Source organism: Mirounga leonina, unplaced genomic scaffold, assembly GCF_011800145.1.
Source record: "Mirounga leonina isolate KUSES-001 unplaced genomic scaffold, KU_Mleo_1.0 Mir_170, whole genome shotgun sequence".
Classification (NCBI taxonomy): Eukaryota; Metazoa; Chordata; class Mammalia; order Carnivora; family Phocidae; genus Mirounga; species Mirounga leonina.
Window position 1 is genome coordinate 12,936,148 of NW_023270433.1, and position 17,083 is coordinate 12,953,230.

Sequence of the window (17,083 nt, forward strand, 5' to 3'; positions counted from 1 at the left end):
GTGTTGACTTAAGTTATCGTTATCTTATCGTTACTGAAATAAAGATAGATCTAAATTAAGCATGAACTCCTCAAGCTCACAGCTCTAGAAACCAACTGTAAAGCCCAAACAAATCTTCTAAGGAAACAGAGACACAACCATGAAACCAAGAAAATCCAAATTAACAACATTTAATGAATGGGACTGATGATGTGTTGCTGAAATCAAATGTCTGACTTTGGGGTTTAACAGTAGCAGAGTAATGTTTTTACATGTTTTGTTTCCCGTGTCATCATCTTTTGATTTTGATCACGATGAGCCATCACTTGAACCACTGTCAGAGTTACCGTCATTGTTTTCTTAAAAAAAAACAACAAAAAACCCCCAGCTCATTTATAATCCAGTTTGATGGGCCGAGCAACTTCAACAATGCATTCTCCAAAGCGATAATGAAAAATGGAAAATAATGCACTTAGTATTACATCGCTCATTGTATATTTATGGTGATATTGTACAAGTGTTCACCAAAGACAATAATGGCCCAATTTATGCTCTAGCAAAGGACCCATTGTGCTGATTGCCATGGAGCTCCTCATTCCTGAGCTGCTGGGTGGGGCTGATGATTCAATTCTCCCACCATTTTACTCCACTGGACCCTGTTGTAGCTTTTGGAGGGCTGGTGCTGGTGAGCTCCGAAAGAATTCTTGGTGCAAAAAGATGGTTTTATTAAAGTGTGGGGACAGAACCCGTGGGCAGAAAGAGCTGCTGCCCTGGGATTGTGAGGAGCAACTGATTATATACTTTGGGGTTGGGGGAAGTAAAGATAAGGGAAACTCCAAAAGGATTTTCATATGCCAAAGAAGACTCAGGGGATACGGGAGGCCTTGCTACGGTCAAGCAAGCTACGGTTGTTTTTCCCTCTAGCAAGTCATTAGCATTAAGACAGTTGGAAGCTTCCTGGAGGAAGGTTATCTTCTGCCTGTCTGAAGTACTTGTCAATGGGCCTGCAGGTTATAAGGACATTTAATTTTATCTACAATTCCTTCTCCCCTTGTTTCCCACATCAGACCCATCAGGAAACTTCATTCTCCCAAGTTCCAAGAAGAGCACCTGACCCACTGGCAGCCTCTGGGCATCCTTCAAGCAGTCAACCAGGCCTCTGTTCCTTTCTCCGTTAGCCTCAAACAATTAAACTTATACATTACACTCAGGCTTTGTGCCACTCTCCTGGCGTCAAAGTATAGTTCCAGTGCATTAAAATATTTAAGGGGCTGATTTCTCAGTCTCTCAAATTGAAGTTCAATGGCAAATGACCCTACTAGCAAAAGGAAGTTTTCACTTTCCGGCCGCAAAATACCTGGTCGCGAGCCCCACAGGGGGAGTAGGATGCCTACTGTCTTCATGAGCGCAAGGCAAGCTAAGCGAGGGCAGCCGGATGTGCCCACCTCAACTCACCAGAAGTGAACCGCCGTCATACCGGGCGCAGAAGCACGAACTCTCTAATAGATTTTGGGGGGGGGTCCCTTTTAAATAACTGCAGTGGAGAACCCCAGGGGGTGTGTCGGGCGTTTGAGAAACTTGGGCTGGAGTCTGTGAAGGTGCGCGGGCAGGACCCGCGCCAGGTGCCCGGTGAGCAGCCCCCACTTCCGGAGGCCAGGACTTGGGGGACTCGGCCAGGAGCCGCGAAGGCTCCAGCCCGCCCGCCTGTCGCCGTCTCCATCTGCGCTCTTCCTTCCCCAGGAAACAAATGGTGGATCCGACCTCGCAGGCTCTCGGCTGCCCCAGTGCTTGGCGGCGCGCCAGGGCACCGAGGCCCCTCCCTGCCGCACGGGGTGACAGCCCCCCCACCCCCCCACCCCCGGAGCTCCCGGTCCCCCCCGCCCCCGCCCCCACCCCCACCACGTGCGGCCCGAGACGGCAAAGAGGCCCAGCCACCCTCACCAGGGATTTTCTTTTCTTTTTTTTGCTGGTTGCAGGCTTTTTTCTGCCTGAGTGAAAATGAAACCGACACCCCCTCGGCCTCCCCGCCGGCAGACACTCGCACGCACCCGCACTCACGCACTCGCGCGGCCGGCCTCCCGGGCGCCAGTGTCCGGGGCGGGCCCGGCTCTGCACACACAGCCGCGGGCGGCGCCGAGCGGGGAGCGCCGCCGCTGAGAGCGCTCGCCGGCTCCCGCGCGCCCCTGCCCGCCGCCCGCCGCCCGCCGCCCGGGAGCAGCGCCCGGCGGCCCGAGCGCAGGCTGCACACCCGCGCCCCGGCCCGCCGCGCGGGGCTCGGGCGGACGCGGTGCGGCGACTGTGCGGGCGGCCGAGGGCGCCGCCCGGCCGGGGACCGAGGCGCCGTCCAGCATCCCCCGGGCCCCGTGCGCCCGGGCTCTGCGGATCAGGTGGGTCCCGCGGGGCGCCGCCCGAGCCCGGGGAGGCCCGGAGCTGGGCCCGGCCCGGGGGCTGCGGCGTGGCGTGGGGGCGGCGGGGACGAGGAGCGGGCCACCGCTCCGGCCCTGCCCTGTTTCTGCCCTGCCTGTGTCCTCGCTTTTGTTCTTGTCGCTGTCTCTCTGCCCCAGTCCCTGTCCCCATCCCGTCCCTGTCGCTGCCTCTGCCTAGCCTCCAGACTCGCCCGAGGGGCTGCGGGCGGCGTTCTCCCCACGCGGTCCGCGGGATGCGGGCGGGAGGGAGGAGGCCCGGGGAGGGGGCACGGGGTAGGACCCCCGTCCCCGAGGAATCTCGAAAGGAGTGAGGGGGTCTGTCCCCTCCTGTGGAGCGAGACAGAAGGTGGCTCTCGCCCAGGAGCGGACGGGAAGAGGATGCCCCTGGGAAGGTAAAGAGAGGGGCGCGCGAGCCCCTGAAAGCAGGAGCACAGAGGGGGGGAGGTCGGAGAGCGAGGACCGAGCCAAACGCCCGGCGTGGGGAAAGTTTCGAACATTTGTAACTTCGGCAGCAAAAGGGCCTGCTGCGCTCGGGTGAAGGGAGGAGACAGGGTCCCTTTGACTTTACAAACCACCCGTTCCTGCTCGAAAGGGACACCACCCCGCCTTTGAAAATGGCAGAAAAACAGCCAAACAGAATGATTGCACAAACTCTTGAAAGGCATCCAAAAAACAGTAAAGTGGAAAAAATTGTCAGCTCTCGAGGAGAGAAAGAGAGCAAGACGAATTGAGATTTCCCAATCTTCCCGCTGCTAGGCGGGAAGAAGGAGGAAGGCGAGGAGGCTGTTAAGCCCCCCCCCCCCCCCCCCCCCCGGAAGAGAGACCCGGGCGGCTGCTTTTGTGGCTTTGCTTATCGTTTGCACGCCGGCTCCAGGACAGGCCTCGTTATTTCCTCCATTTACCTGATTATAGGTATGTCTCAGGAGGCAGCAGAGCCCCGGCCTCGCTGCTGCTTAGCTGGGAGACACTTGCGCAGGGGAAGCCTCAGTTTCTGCAACTATAAAATGGGGACGCCGCTCTGAGTAAGAAAATGCCAAGGTGGAGGGGCCCGTGTGAGAGTCGCCGGCTGGGGACATGGGTTATTCTGTTGCACTTCTGTGTCTCTTCGGCTACACTAATCAAACACTTTCTATCTTGTTCCAAGTTACTGCTGGGTTTACCTTACCTCCTCTACCAGATGGGGGGCAGGTGCAGATCTCAGTTATTGTTACAAGTGGCAGATACTCTGAAGGAAGCAGAGCTGAAAAAATGCCTAGGGTGTACCTGGTCCAAGAGACTTGAGACTGTGACTCTGGGAGTCCAGTGATCCTGGCTGTGGAGCCACCATAGTGGGGGAGGAGAGCCTCCAGGGCAGGGCTCTGACCCCTCCCTTCCTTCTTTCAGACAGAACAAGTTTCCTTCTAGAAGGCTTTATCTCTCCTATATATTGGGAAACCCCAGGGGCTGTTTTTAATATCACATTCCTCAGATCCAGTCTGATTTGGTCGTTTTCAGTTGAGAAACTGAGTCAAGAGGTATGCAAAGTGATTAGTGTAAGATCCTCTGGTGGCCTAAACCTTGCCAGGAAACCTGTCTCATGAGTCCTGGGCTGGGAGCCCCTTTCCCTGGCCCTGGTGGCTCTGAGCAGCCATTCCTCTAGGTTTCAGCACCAGCACGCCTGAGACCCTAACTCCAAGGCCTCAGGTCCACCATCTCCTCCGTTCCGGGAGAGGAAGCCAAGAATCATAATGTCTGAGATTTCTGGGGGGGATCTTTGTGGAACCTTCACATGGGAGTTGGTTTCACAGGCTGAGATCAAAAAGAAATACGTTCAGCAGGAGCTAGTCAGCACACTGCCCCCATCTCAGCCCAGCCGGTCGGGGTGGGGAGTTCAGTTCAGCGAGGCCAAGCAGCTCACCGCCCCCCCCCCCCCCCCCCCCCCCCCCCCCCCCCCCCCGGGCACTCAGCTTTTAACTCGCAGCTGGGATTGGAATGCAGCTCTTTCTGACTCTTAAGGCTTGTGCTCTTTACGTTACGTTATCTCTCATGATGGGTAAAAAATGGCTAATGGACAGATGTCATTAAGATGGGAGCAAGGGTGAGGGGAGAATGGCTGAAAGGGGGGCAGCATTAAGTGGGAGACTGGGCATTCATACTATAAATGTAATCATATTTGAAATGGGTGTGCTTTCTGCACTGTACTTTCTTTTTTACTTTAGTGGGTTTTTTTATAGATACTTAAAATTATTTTATTTTTCTAATTTTTAATTAAAGCATAATCTACATACAATAGCATTCACAGATCTTAAGTGTTCAGTTCAAACATGTTTTGACAGTTGTTTACAGCTATGTAACTGCCACCCAAAATGAGATGTAAATATTTGCATCATCCAGAAAGTTCCCACATCCAACTAATTTTTCTTCTGTCCTTGCAAGCAATCATTTTTCTGATTTTATTACCATTGATTAATTTTGCCTGCTCTTGGGCTTCACATGAATGGACTCGTACTGTATATCTCAGGTTTATTTCACGTGACATAGTGGTTTTCAAGTTCACATGTATTGCTGCGTATATGAGTATTTGTCCCTTTTTATTGCTGAGTAGTATTCGTTCCATTGGATGGATATACCACGGTCTGCTTACTTATTCTCTTGTTGATGAACATTTGGGGTTATTTCCACTTTGAGCTTATTTCTTGTAGAATTCTTTTGTGGACGTTTGTTTTCATGTGGGAGTGAAAGCACTGGGTCACATGGTATATACCATTTTACCTTCCCACGGCAATGTATGAGGCTTGTGATTATTTTGCACCCTTGACAATGTCTGATGTTGTCGGTCGTTTTGATTTTAGCTATTTTAGTGGCTGGGTGATGGTATCTTGTACCTTCTATTTTTACAGTGGAATTTTAAGGGTTGTTGGAGGAGACAGCATGAACTGGGGACAGAATATGGAACAGGATGGTAGTTTGGAGGCCAGTAGTTGGAATTGTGACCTTAGGAGTAGGAATTTCTGGGCTCAGGCGAGCTCTCTGTGTATCACATGAGATTTAAGACCTGGTACTTGTATTTTATAAACCAGGCAAGTTTGTCCATGTTTATGGCTTTAAATGCTGCCTCCAGGACAGTCATCTTTATCTCCAGTTCACATCTCCGTTTTGGGTCCCCGATTCACATGTTTAACTGCCCGTTGGGCATCTCGGATGTCTCAATGACACTCCAGACTTGACAAAACTGGAACACAACTCATGATCTCATATTGGCTTTCTGGCATGGGTCACTGGATGGATGATGGCAGCACTGAGAGAATATATAAAGAGGAACGTCTGGGTCAAGGGCAGGGATAATGTATTTGGTTCCATGCTAAATGGTGCGGAGCAGTCTGGGAAGATAAGGACAGGAAAATGCACTGGGCGGTTAGGAGATGACTGAAAGCTGCTGGGAGTAGCTTTGATGGAATGGAGGGCAGGCAAGCTAGATTGCTGAGACATGAGAGAGAAAGAAGCAGAGGTGGTGCGTGCAGGCGGTTCTTGAAAGAAATTTGTTTGAAAAGGCCGGAGGGAGATTGAGCTACAGTTGTACGAAGACAGGGTGAAGGAAAGGATTTTAAGATGCAAAGGACAAGGGAGGTGGAGGCTCAGGGGAAGGACTCAGTCCAGGAGAGGGAAGGATGGCCGATAGAGCAAGGTGCAACCGGGAGGTTGGTTTGAAAGAAGGATGGATGTCTCCTCCCCTGAGACTGGATGTGAGTGAATGAAGGTGAGAAAGCTTCTTTGTTGACCCTCCACGTGCACAACCTTCGTGACATGCAAGGTTCTTCACCGTCTGCTCCCTTCTCATCTCAGATAGCTAGTGTGTATCAGTTAGCTTTTGCTGCAGCTATCCTGCATAACAAACAAGCCCTCAATCGTAGCTTATGACCACAACAGTTTATGGTTCGTCTTACATGGTGGCTGCAGAGCAGGTGGCTACATGGTCTTGTGGCTGTGCTCCACGTGCCAGCCAGCCATATCTGCTCCACGTGTCTTCTCACTGCAGGACGCAGGCTGAAGGAGCTGCCTCTATCTGGTGGGTGTTCTTTTCATGGTTAGAGCTGGAGGATGAAAGGCATGATGTGATGCCTCATAAAGCGTGCACTCTGAGCAGGCACACTGTCACTTCTATCCATGTGCTGTTGGTCAAAGCCAGTGATATGCCCAGGCCCAAAGTCAATAGGACAGGCACGAGTAGGGGGAGGGACAGAGGGACAAGCAGACTCCTCCCCCCACCCCCCCACCCCGCCCCGAGCAAGGAGCCCGACACAGGGCTCCATCCCAGGACCCTGAGATCATGACCCTAGTTGAAGTCAGATGCTTAACCGACCCTTTTTTAAAAGATTTATTTATTTATTTTAGAGAGAGAGAAAGAGTGTGTGATGGGAGGAGAGGCAGAGGGAGAGGGAAAGGGAGAATCTAAGCAGACTCCCTGCTGAGCACAGAGCCCGATGTGGGGCTCAATCCCAGGACTCTGAGATCGTGACCTGAGTTGAAATCAAGAGTCAGATGTTTAACAGACTGAGCCACCCAGGCACCCCAGCAGGCACATTTCATTTTATTGTGCTTTGCAGATACTGTGTTTTTTACAAATTGAAGGTTTGTGGCAACCCTGGGTCCAAAAAGTCTCTCTGTGCCTTTTTTTTTTTTTTTTTTTTTTTTTGCGAGAGTGAGAGCACGTGAGCAGGGGTGGGAGGGACAGAGGGAGAGGGAGAGAGAGAATCCCAATCAGGCTCCATGCCCAGCCTGGAGCCCAAGGTGGGGCTCGATCTCAGGACTCTGAGATCATGACCTGAGCAGTTATCAAGAGTCGGACGCTTAACCGACTGAATCACCCAGGGGTCCCATCTGTACCATTTTTTTGCAACAGTAGTTGCTCAGTTTGTCTCTGTGGCACATTTTGGTAATTCTTGCAATATTTTCATTATTTCAACAAACTCTTTCATTATTACTATATTTGAATTGCTGCAATCTCACGAGAGAACTTTAATGGATGAGGAAGGACTTATGGATGAGCAAAGAACGTGGTTTCTTGAGCTGGAATCTACTCCTGGTGAAGATGCTTTGCAGATTGTTGAAATGACAGCAAAGATTTAGACATTGTTTTTTTTTTTTTTTTTAATTTTATTTATTTATTTGAGACAGAGAGAATGAGAGAGACAGAGAGCACATGAGATGGGGGAAGGGTCAGAGGGAGAAGCAGGCTCCCTGCTGAGCAGGGAGCCCGATGCGGGACTCGATCCCGGGACTCCGGGATCATGACCTGAGCCGAAGGCAGTCGCTTAACCAACTGAGCCACCCAGGCGCCCTGACAGCAAAGATTTAGAATATTACATCAACTTGGTTGATAAATCAGCGGCCGGATTTGAGAGGCCTGGGTCCAATTTTAAAAGAAGTTCTCCTGTGGGTAAAATGCTATCAAACTGCATCTCATGCTATAGAGAAATCATTCATGAAAGGAAGAGTCAGGTGATGCAGCAAACTTCACTGTTGGCTTGGTTTAAGAAATTGCCAGAGCCACCCCAGCCTGCAGCAACCAGTTACCCTGATCAGTAGCTGTCAACATCAAGGCAAGACCCTCCTCCACCAGCAAAAAAATTCCAACCTGCTGAAAGCTCAGATTCTGGCTAGCACTTTTTTTTTTTTTTTAGCAATAAAGAATTTTCTCATTAAGACACGTAAGGCTGTTTTTTTAGCCATAGTGCACTTAATAAACTACAGTGTGGCGGAAACATAACTTTTATAGGCATGAAAAAACCAAAAAATCCATTCGATGCGCTTGGTTGCGGTATTTGCTTTATTGCGGTAGTCGGGAATTGAACCTGAAGTATCTCGGGGGTATGTCTCTAACTCTGCTTTTTGGCAAGGAATGATGCTTGGGAACAGTAATCCAGTTGGCCACATGTATTTGTTAATAACCCCCTGATACAAGTCTTCACTGGTTTTTTTTCTCTCTCTGAACGAATCCCCATCGCGCGGTCCACTCTTTGGTACGGTTGCCCTCTCCTCGGGCATGGCAGCACGCTTTCAAGCCAATGTCACACACACGGTCCCTCTGCCTGGGAGTCTCCCCCAGAACCGAGTGTATGACCCCTATGTCTTTGTCGTCCTGTTGTGCCTTGGGTCCTGCTTAGTTGAGGTGCAGCCCTCTCCAGCCCAGGCCGCATCTCTGTGGCTCCCTGCTGTCTGCTCCAGGCTCATGTCCCCTAGAACATCCTGGCACTGCAGTCCACGCCTTGCCAGACACCACACCGATTGGGGTTTTGATCTTTCCCAGGCTCCACTCTGCCCTCAGGGTAAGGCCCGCGTTTCTTTCCAAGATCCTGCAGGAGCTGCTGTCTGAGCCACTCTTTATTCTCCTCTTCCCCACCCCCACCCCCCCTTAGAATTTGTGCTCCAGCCTCAGGGAACGACTGCAATTCCTGAAACCCTCTCTTGGCTTTATGGCTCTGGGCTTTTTCTCATGCTGTCCCCTCTGCTTGGAATGCCCTCTTCACTTCCTCCCCAAATCCACCTGCAGACTCCTGCTCATGCTTCATGACCCAGCTTAATCATCATCATCTCTGTGAAGCCAGGCTCTTCATCCTGCCTTCCGGAGGCAGGGGCTCCCCCCAGCCACCCCGGGGAACGTGCACTTACATTCTGTCACCTGTCATTTCTTTCTTCCTTGGTGAGCTGCAGGAGCCAGAGGGCACGGCGCACTTTACCGCCCACCACCTGGGCCAGGTCCCAACTTGGGGGCCAGGTCCCAACTTGGAGAGCGAGTGATCTGAAAGGGCGAGGGAGAGCCCAGGGAGAGCACGGTCTGGGAAGTGCCGGGCAGAACGAGCTTCCTGGGAGGGAGGATGTTGTCAGGAGGGTTGAATGGTGCTGAGAGGCTGGGTGAAATGAGCCTGGAAGAGATCAGCTGGCTATGGGTTGACAGCAAAACCCCGGGGAAAACAGAAAAATAATGATAGAATTATTATTATTATTAGAGTTCTCTGCGCCAGTCGACAGTTCGAAGAGTGAAATCATATTTCTGTCTTGCTTGAGCATCACAAAAGCCCTGTGAGGGCAGCAGATTAGGAATTAGGCCCCCATTTTATAGGAGCGGGGGGAAATTGAAGGGTGGGGGTTTTAATGTTTTGGCCAAAGTCTCTCAAGAACTAATGGCAGAAGGGAGGCATGAAAGCCCAGTCCCGACTCCAAACATAGTGTGGCTTGGAGACCCTGGCGGGGTACAGGCAGGGGGAAGGAAGACGCCTCTGAAGGTTCAGGGGTCCTGGGCATAGATCCATGTCCAGCCCAGGACATGGCTGCTACTTGGTGCCGCTCAGATAGACACCATCCAGAGAGAGTGAAAGGTAACCTCTGGAAGAGGCCGGCAGGGAGAGAGGCCAGGTCTTGTGATGAGTTCTCAATGAAAGTTTTTGGCCCCTACTCGCCAGTTTGGACACCAGGGACTGTGGTTCTAGGAGATGCACCCGTTGCAGAGACTCGTGCTTTGAAATTAGCTGTTCGTTCAACAGCCACTGAGCCACCATAAATTCAGTCACTCATGTATCGACGGATCCAGAATCTGTTGGGCAGCTACTATGTGCTGTGCTAGCTACCTGGGACGTAGCAGTGAACAGAGACACAATCCCTGCCCACGGGGAGGCTGGGATTTGGCTGGGGAGACAGTCGTTAAAAAACAGACTGCACAGCAAGAGCCGTGAAGGAGAAGAGCGGGGCAGGGTGTCCCAGGGGCCTGAACCTGTCAGGGGAGGTGGTCAGGGAGGATTTCCTTGAGGAAGTGACCTGTAAACTGAGCCCCGTGGGAGTTAGAGGGTGAAGAGGGAAGTGTTTTCAGGCGGAGAGAAGAGGCTGTAAGAACCAATCATCCTGGTATCCCGCTGGCTGTTCCAGAACCCAGACGGCCTTGGTGGCCAGGGGAGCCCGGAGAGGGCAGCAAGCCTGGGACGATGGGCCAGCCGCCCAGAGGGATGACGTTGGGGTTGGTAGCTGCCCTCCTGTCTCCTCCCTCAGGGAACCACGCAGGAGTCCTCAAGTGGCCCTCCAGCTGTCCCCCCTAGAGGAACTTGCTCGGCTTCTGTGGGGAAGTCAAAGCCACTTCTCAAAATCGGGGGCAGGGTCTTGGTGTGCTCGGTTGACTACATTTGTGGTTGTCTATAGAGTGGTATTTTGTATAGCAAATTCTGTTTTCCTATGTTAGCCAGAGCTGTGCAGAGGAAGGGCAAATTAATATTCCTGGGGCAGATTTAATTGAGTGCTTAGGCATTCACTCCTGGGCGCGTGCAAGTGCTCAGTAAATGCTTGGGGTTAATACATTGAGTGGCACCCGAGAACGTGTACTGGTCAGAGATCATGGTTGTAAAGCCACAGGTGGAGGTTCTAGCTCGCAGAGGCAGAAAAGGCAGGCACTGGAAGGATTTCTTTTACTGCTCGCAGTATCTCTGGGGATGCTAGAAAACCAAGCTGGCCAGAAGCAGTAAAGGTCGGGCCATAGACAGCACAGTTAGGGTCTTGCCCAGGAGCTGATTCTAGCCCTTGCTGCCCCTGGAACTGCTATAACATTTCATGGGCATCCGAACCTTCATGCACTTCTTTAGGATGTAAAACCACTAACTGGCCAGGTCTAGGGGACACTCCTGCAATCCAGGGGCACATGGGTGGACAGGAGCGCGTCTGGCCCCTTCCGCTCTGGTGGCCGGAGGGGATTCCTGACATGAGGCTGAGAAACCAGAGAGCCCACCAAAGCCACCAGAGTTGGGGCACCCTTAGTGCCTCAAGATCCTCCAGGCCTAAGGAGAGTCACAGGGCTGGAGCTGCGGGAGGGAGAAGGCTTCTGGGGAACTCTCAGAGGGGCAGCCTGGCCTTGATCACCTTATTGAACCTCTGGGCCTCAACATTCTCAGGTGTAAAGTGGACTGGAGCGGAGTTCAGAGACAAATGTGCCCAGAGGCGTGGTGCTATTAAATGGGAAACCTCAACCTGTCATTATTATCAATAGAAGTAATAGTAACTTCACTCAGCTGTTACCAGAACAGTTCTCAAAGGAAAGAAACCTAACATATGAAAATCTAGAGGTCAGAAGGGGACCACAAACATTTCTACAAACAGATCCTCTGCAGGGGTTCCTTTAAATTTTTGCCTCCTCAAGATACTTACCGTAGGACTTAATTGACCAAAACTAAATGAACAGACTAATGAAGGAACCACCATCTGACAGACCCTTGATAAGTGCTGTTGAAGAGACCAGTTGTTTTGCAGGAACAGACAGATCCGTTTAGAGATCCTAGTCTGGCTTCCTCACTGGGGAAGCCTTAAAAAGGAAGAGAAAGTTCAGGCCACGTGACTAGAGGCTCGGGGTGGGGGTGAGGGCATCCCCAGGAGAGTTAGGGCTGCCCCACCACACCCTCTGGTGGGAAGGACACAGACTCCCACAAACACAGAACGCCCGGGTTAGATCTAGACACGGAGGCATGCTGGTAAATGGTTTTCTTTTTTTTTTTTAAGATTTTTTTTTAAATTTATTTATTCATGAGAGACAGAGAGAGAGAGAGAGAGGCAGAGGGAGAAGCAGGCTCCCAAGGAGCAGGGAGCCTGATGCGGGACTCGATCCCAGGACGCTGGGATCATGACCTGAGCCGAAGGCAGACGCTTAACCATCTGAGCCACCCAGGCGCCCCTGGTAAATGTTTCATGACTAGCTCCTCCAGAACTGAAAAAGCCCCGATACGTGGTATTTGCCCATTTCCACAGTATGAATATTTCCACCGTGACCAGTTTCAAGCCACCAGTTGAGGAATTGGGAGCATACTGTTAGTTAGCACTTGCCTCTCTCTCCCCATACAGTTGGTTCAAAATAACCTCAAGGGTATACCATGTAATAGAACAATTAGGAAGTGTTGAGTTTTGCTGATTACCTTTGTTCATAATACAGTTCATTTAATTGTAAGGTTATACAATTTAATTTTTAATGATGGCTGTGTTTAACAGCTCACTTGCCAAATTCTTGAAAATTTAACAGTTGGCCCTTGCAAGCCAACATGAGCCAGCTTCAGCATGTTGCTGGCTTGGAAGGTCCCTGGAGACCCTGGAGAAAGGCCAGTGCAAACAGGATCCCAAACAGCCCGCCCCGCCCCCACTGTCAGTCTCAAACATGTTAACATCTTTTTGTTTTTAATTTTTTAAAAAAGATTTTATTTATTTATTTGACAGAGAGAGACACAGCGAGAGAGGGAACACAAGCAGGGGGAGTGGGAGAGGGAGAAGCAGGCTTCCCACTGAGCAGGGAGCCCGAAGTGGGGCTCGATCCCAGGACCCTGGGATCATGACCTGAGCCGAAGGCAGACGCTTAACGACTGAGCCACCCAGGCGCCCCAACATCTTGTTTTTAAAAGATTTATTTATTTATTTGAGAGAGAGAACGAGCGTGAGCTGTGGGGGAGGGGCAGAGGGAGAAGGAAAGAGAGAGAATCTCAAGCAGACTCCCTGCTGAGCACGGAGCCCCATTTGGGGCTCGATCCGAGGACCCTGAGATCAGGACCTGAGCTGAAATCAAGAGTCGGATGCTTACCCGTCTGAGCCACCCAGGCACTCCGCGTTCCCATCTTTTATTTGCTTTATGACCCTTTCCACCACCTGAATTACGTCCTTAATTATTTGTTAATTATAATTATTAATTTGATTTGCTTACCAACTGGAATGTGAGCTCTGTGAGAACAGAGTACTTAACTGTTTGGTTCACTGTCACATCCCCAGTGCTTAGAACAGCGCATCCGTGTCGTAGGCCCTCAGTAACAGTGGACCCATCGAATGAATGGACGTGAGTCAAGGAGCCTTCGAGGGTTTGAATCCTGCCTCTGCTATAAAGGGCATCTTTCCTTGAGCCTCTTCCTTTGTCTGCAAAAGAAAAGGATTTGAGCAGAAACCCCTGAGGTTCCCCGCAGCTATTAAAAAGTCTCACTTGCTGAGAAAGACACCCCTTCCACACAGCGCAGCCAAACAGAGAATCTCCAGTGAGCATCACCAAGGGTGGGAGCTAGCGCGTGGGGCTTGAGGACTGCCGGGTTTATTCTTTTCCTCTGTGGACAGCTTTTTTTTTTTTTTTTTTAAAGATTTTATTTATTTATTTGAGACAGAGAGAATGAGAGACAGAGAGCATGAGAGGGAGGAGGGTCAGAGGGAGAAGCAGACTCCCCGCTGAGCAGGGAGCCCGATGCGGGACTCGATCCCGGGACTCCAGGATCATGACCTGAGCCGAAGGCAGTCGCTTAACCAACTGAGCCACCCAGGCGCCCCTGTGGACAGCTTTTTTAACCCTGAGTGCCAATGACTTTCCTTGAGCAGCGTGGCCGGTCTGGACTGGGCTGAGAGAGCCAGGCCCTGCCTGTTCAGTGGCCGCCGAGAATTCGAGGCCTATGGCATTTGCCACTGGGCAAAATGCTCTCGGCTCAGGATGGTGGCTGTGCCTGGGTGAGCCGTTCCAGCAGGACAGGAGCCTAAACTCCACCTTGAGCACAGAGCCCACTGGAGCCCCATCAGGGTGGCTGCAGGAGGCAGAATATGACCCTCTGTCTCTTGCACCACGCTTTAGGGCTTAGGACAGTGTGGAAGAAGAAGAGTCAGTCCTTCTTTGTTCCTCTGTTTCTAATCCTCCACGGGTGATATTTTGTTAAAACACAGTAAAATGAATATCCTCTCAATTTCTCTGCCTCCTCCTGCGGGAGAAAACAGCATCCTTCCGCGGGCCTCGCTCTGAGAGCCTCTGCCCAGGGGGACGTCGGCCAAGGCTCCTTGCGTTCCCACAGCAGCCGGCAGAGGCAGGGATTTGAGTATCCTGACTGTGCCGGTGAGGAAACTGAGGCCGGGCAGGGTTCCAGAACCCGCCCTGTGAGGACCGGAGGGAGGCAGCGCTGCCCACACCTCCCGAGTCCCTGCGGGGGAAAGACCAGCACGTCTATCAGACAGAGTCCCCTGTTCTCTGCCCCTCGGGGGCTGTGATGGCTGAGTCCAGCATCTTCTTTACCTGTGATGTGCAGGACAGAGACAGGAACAGAGCTAACCTCCCACCTGGCATCTTCTGCTGCATCTCATCGATCTTTCCAAACAGTCGGCCTCTCCAGGGCAAGCCGAGGGGACCAGGGACCCTCCCCCAGCTGCTGAATCTGGGGGCGCCCACAGGCCTTCTCTGGGGCATCTGCCGGCCCCCCGAATCCGTCTGCTTTGGGGAAGCATCCTAGGATTTTCTGCTGTTTGCCCTACACTTCCCTTTTCCTGCCGCGCTTGGCTGCGCCTGAGATTCTGATTCGCTTTCTCTGAGGGACGGGGAGGCATGGGGCTGGCAGGGCCGGTAGGGCTGTCTGGGCAAGGTGAGAAAGGGAAGCGATCCAGAAACCAGAGGGATAATAAAACAACCGCTCACGCTCACGGGCATTTACTCACTTCACATGCTGCCCAGGAGCGCCACAGGAAGCCTGGCTTTTCATCAGCCAGAATCCCCAGTTTTGCAAATAAGGAAACGGAGGCACGGAAAGGTTAAGACATTTCGCGGGGCCACATGGTAAAGGAGAGATTTGGGGCCTCAGACAGGGGCGAGGAGATGGCTCCCTCCATCATGGGACACCGCACTGCCTTCTGGAATTGAAAACAGTGAGCAGGGAGCCGGCACAGCCCCAAATCCAGTCCCCTTACTCAACATATGGGGAAACGCAGGCCCAGAGAGGAGTGGGGGCTTCCCTGAGCTCAGGGGTCCTGCCCTCCGCCTTCTGCTCTGTCCCGGGATTCAGTGAGGCATCCGAGGAACAGTCGCAGGAACGTCCCCGAGACTGTTAATCTGCTCATTCTGGGCTCTGCAGCCCCTGCTAATGTATCAGGGTGGGGGTGGCAAGGGAGGCCCAGCCGGACACCAACAGGGTCCTCTGCCCACACTGTTGGGAGAAAGGTCTTGGGCATGGAGTCTTGGCTTTAATAGGAAGTTCAGAAACTCTTTGTTTCCCCATGAGTCCAGCCATGCTTGAGAGCGACAAACTGGATGTCCCATTTCCTGTGTGTGTGCCCGGCCTGAGGAATAGCTCCCAAGGAAAGGCAGGGGGAGGAGGGAGCCTTCTTACTGGAATTACCATTGTTGACGGTGGGAAGAGCCCACAAGGTTGCACCTGAATGCTTCGTTCTGGAGATAGGGAAACTGAGGCCCAAGAATGTAAGAACCTGTTCTCCGAACTTGTCCAGTGTGCCGGACTCACAATGGTTGTTGGGTTGGGTTGGGTTGGTTGGTTGGTTTATTGAGGGGATAAAATCATAGCATGTGTGAGCTGGCAGAAATCTGATACGTGCCCTGTCCACCTCCCCTTGTTGTGTAGATGAGAACCTGAGGTTGGTGTGGTCTTGGTTGCGGACGGGAGGGTACTTTCTGAAGAGCAGACCCCTGAGAAGAACTCATATATATATTTTTTTAATCAATGTACAACAAAGACCATTGAATGCCGCCTCTCTGCCAGCTAATTAACGAGCAGTCTTCCATCTCGTGGTGAGGCGTGTATGCCTATGTGTCCAAATATAGTGGTCAGTGTCCCCAAAGGAGAGGCATAGGGGGCTACAAGGGAGAATAAGAATATAACAGGGAGACTTCCCTGGGGAGTGACATTGTCACTGAAGCCTAAAGGAAAGGAGGAGGGTACATGGGTGTGAGGGGGCGGGGAAAGGTGTCCCAGGCAGAGGGAAGAGCATGTGCAAAGGTCTTGAGGCAGGAAGTGCCTCATTTTACAGATGAGGATGCCAGAGCCCAGAGACTGGCAACTTACCTAATTTAGTGCCTCAAAGAGTCTTCCTGTCCCCTCCCTGCCTTTTCTTGAAAACTTTTTTTAAAGAAAGAGGCAAGAGGTAAACAACTAACTGAACAAAGGAGTTAGTGGCGGAACTAGAATTATCAGAACCCCCACCCCCACCCCTTCATGCCAAGAGGGTTTTAGAAAACCCTATATCTGGCAGTTGCCTAACTGTGTGACCTTGAATGAGACAGACAGACTCTTTGAGCCTCTGTTTCTTCATCTGTGAAATGGAGCCCACCTTCCGGCTCTGAGGATTTCACATGGACTCCTATGAAAGAGCTTTGTGCCGGCCAGTGTAGGAGCTAGAGCTGGGGGCCATGGGCTGCTGGGGTCCCCTCCCCTGCCTTCCAGGGCTGCCCCTGAACTCTGGGTCTGAAGGATCCTGTCTTCACCCCACTGCTGTACCGTAATCCTGAAACCCACCACTCAGCATTAACTACCTTTGGTACTACCATGCTCCAATCCACCACCAAGACACACATGAATCTTGAACGGTGAACTTTAAGATATAAAGGAAGAAGCTTGTGAGCACCTACTATGCGCCCAATATCTCAGGGACACTTTACACTTTACATTTAGCCCCCACAACAGCCCTGCGAGGTGGGGCCTTTCTTCCCATTGGTCGGGTAAGGACACTGCCTGAGGTCACATGGCCAGTGAGGAGCCACTCTGGGTGGCCCTGGCCACCTCATCCTACGCAGAGGACCCAGGAGTCAGGAAAGGTGGACGCAGTTGGCTTAGGATAGAGGGCACCTTGGCAGGGAGACACATCGGCTGCCCTTCCAACCAATATCCTTTAAATATTTGGTCAACAGTTATTTGGAGTGGGGGGTGTTGGAGGAAATGGATTTG

The 17,083-nt window shown here is 51.9% G+C and overlaps 1 protein-coding gene across 4 annotated transcripts in view; it reads left to right on the plus strand.

Moving 5' to 3' along the window:
• The first annotated feature begins 2,194 nt into the window (after window positions 1-2,194).
• Window positions 2,195-17,083, plus strand: part of GGTA1 (glycoprotein alpha-galactosyltransferase 1 (inactive)) — a 54,980-nt gene continuing 40,091 nt past the window's right edge. For all 4 annotated transcript variants that reach the window (XM_035015907.1, XM_035015909.1, XM_035015910.1 and 1 more), the window contains exon 1: window positions 2,195-2,366. The gene's annotated coding sequence lies outside the window, so the exon portion shown is untranslated. The remainder of the gene's footprint in view (window positions 2,367-17,083) is intronic.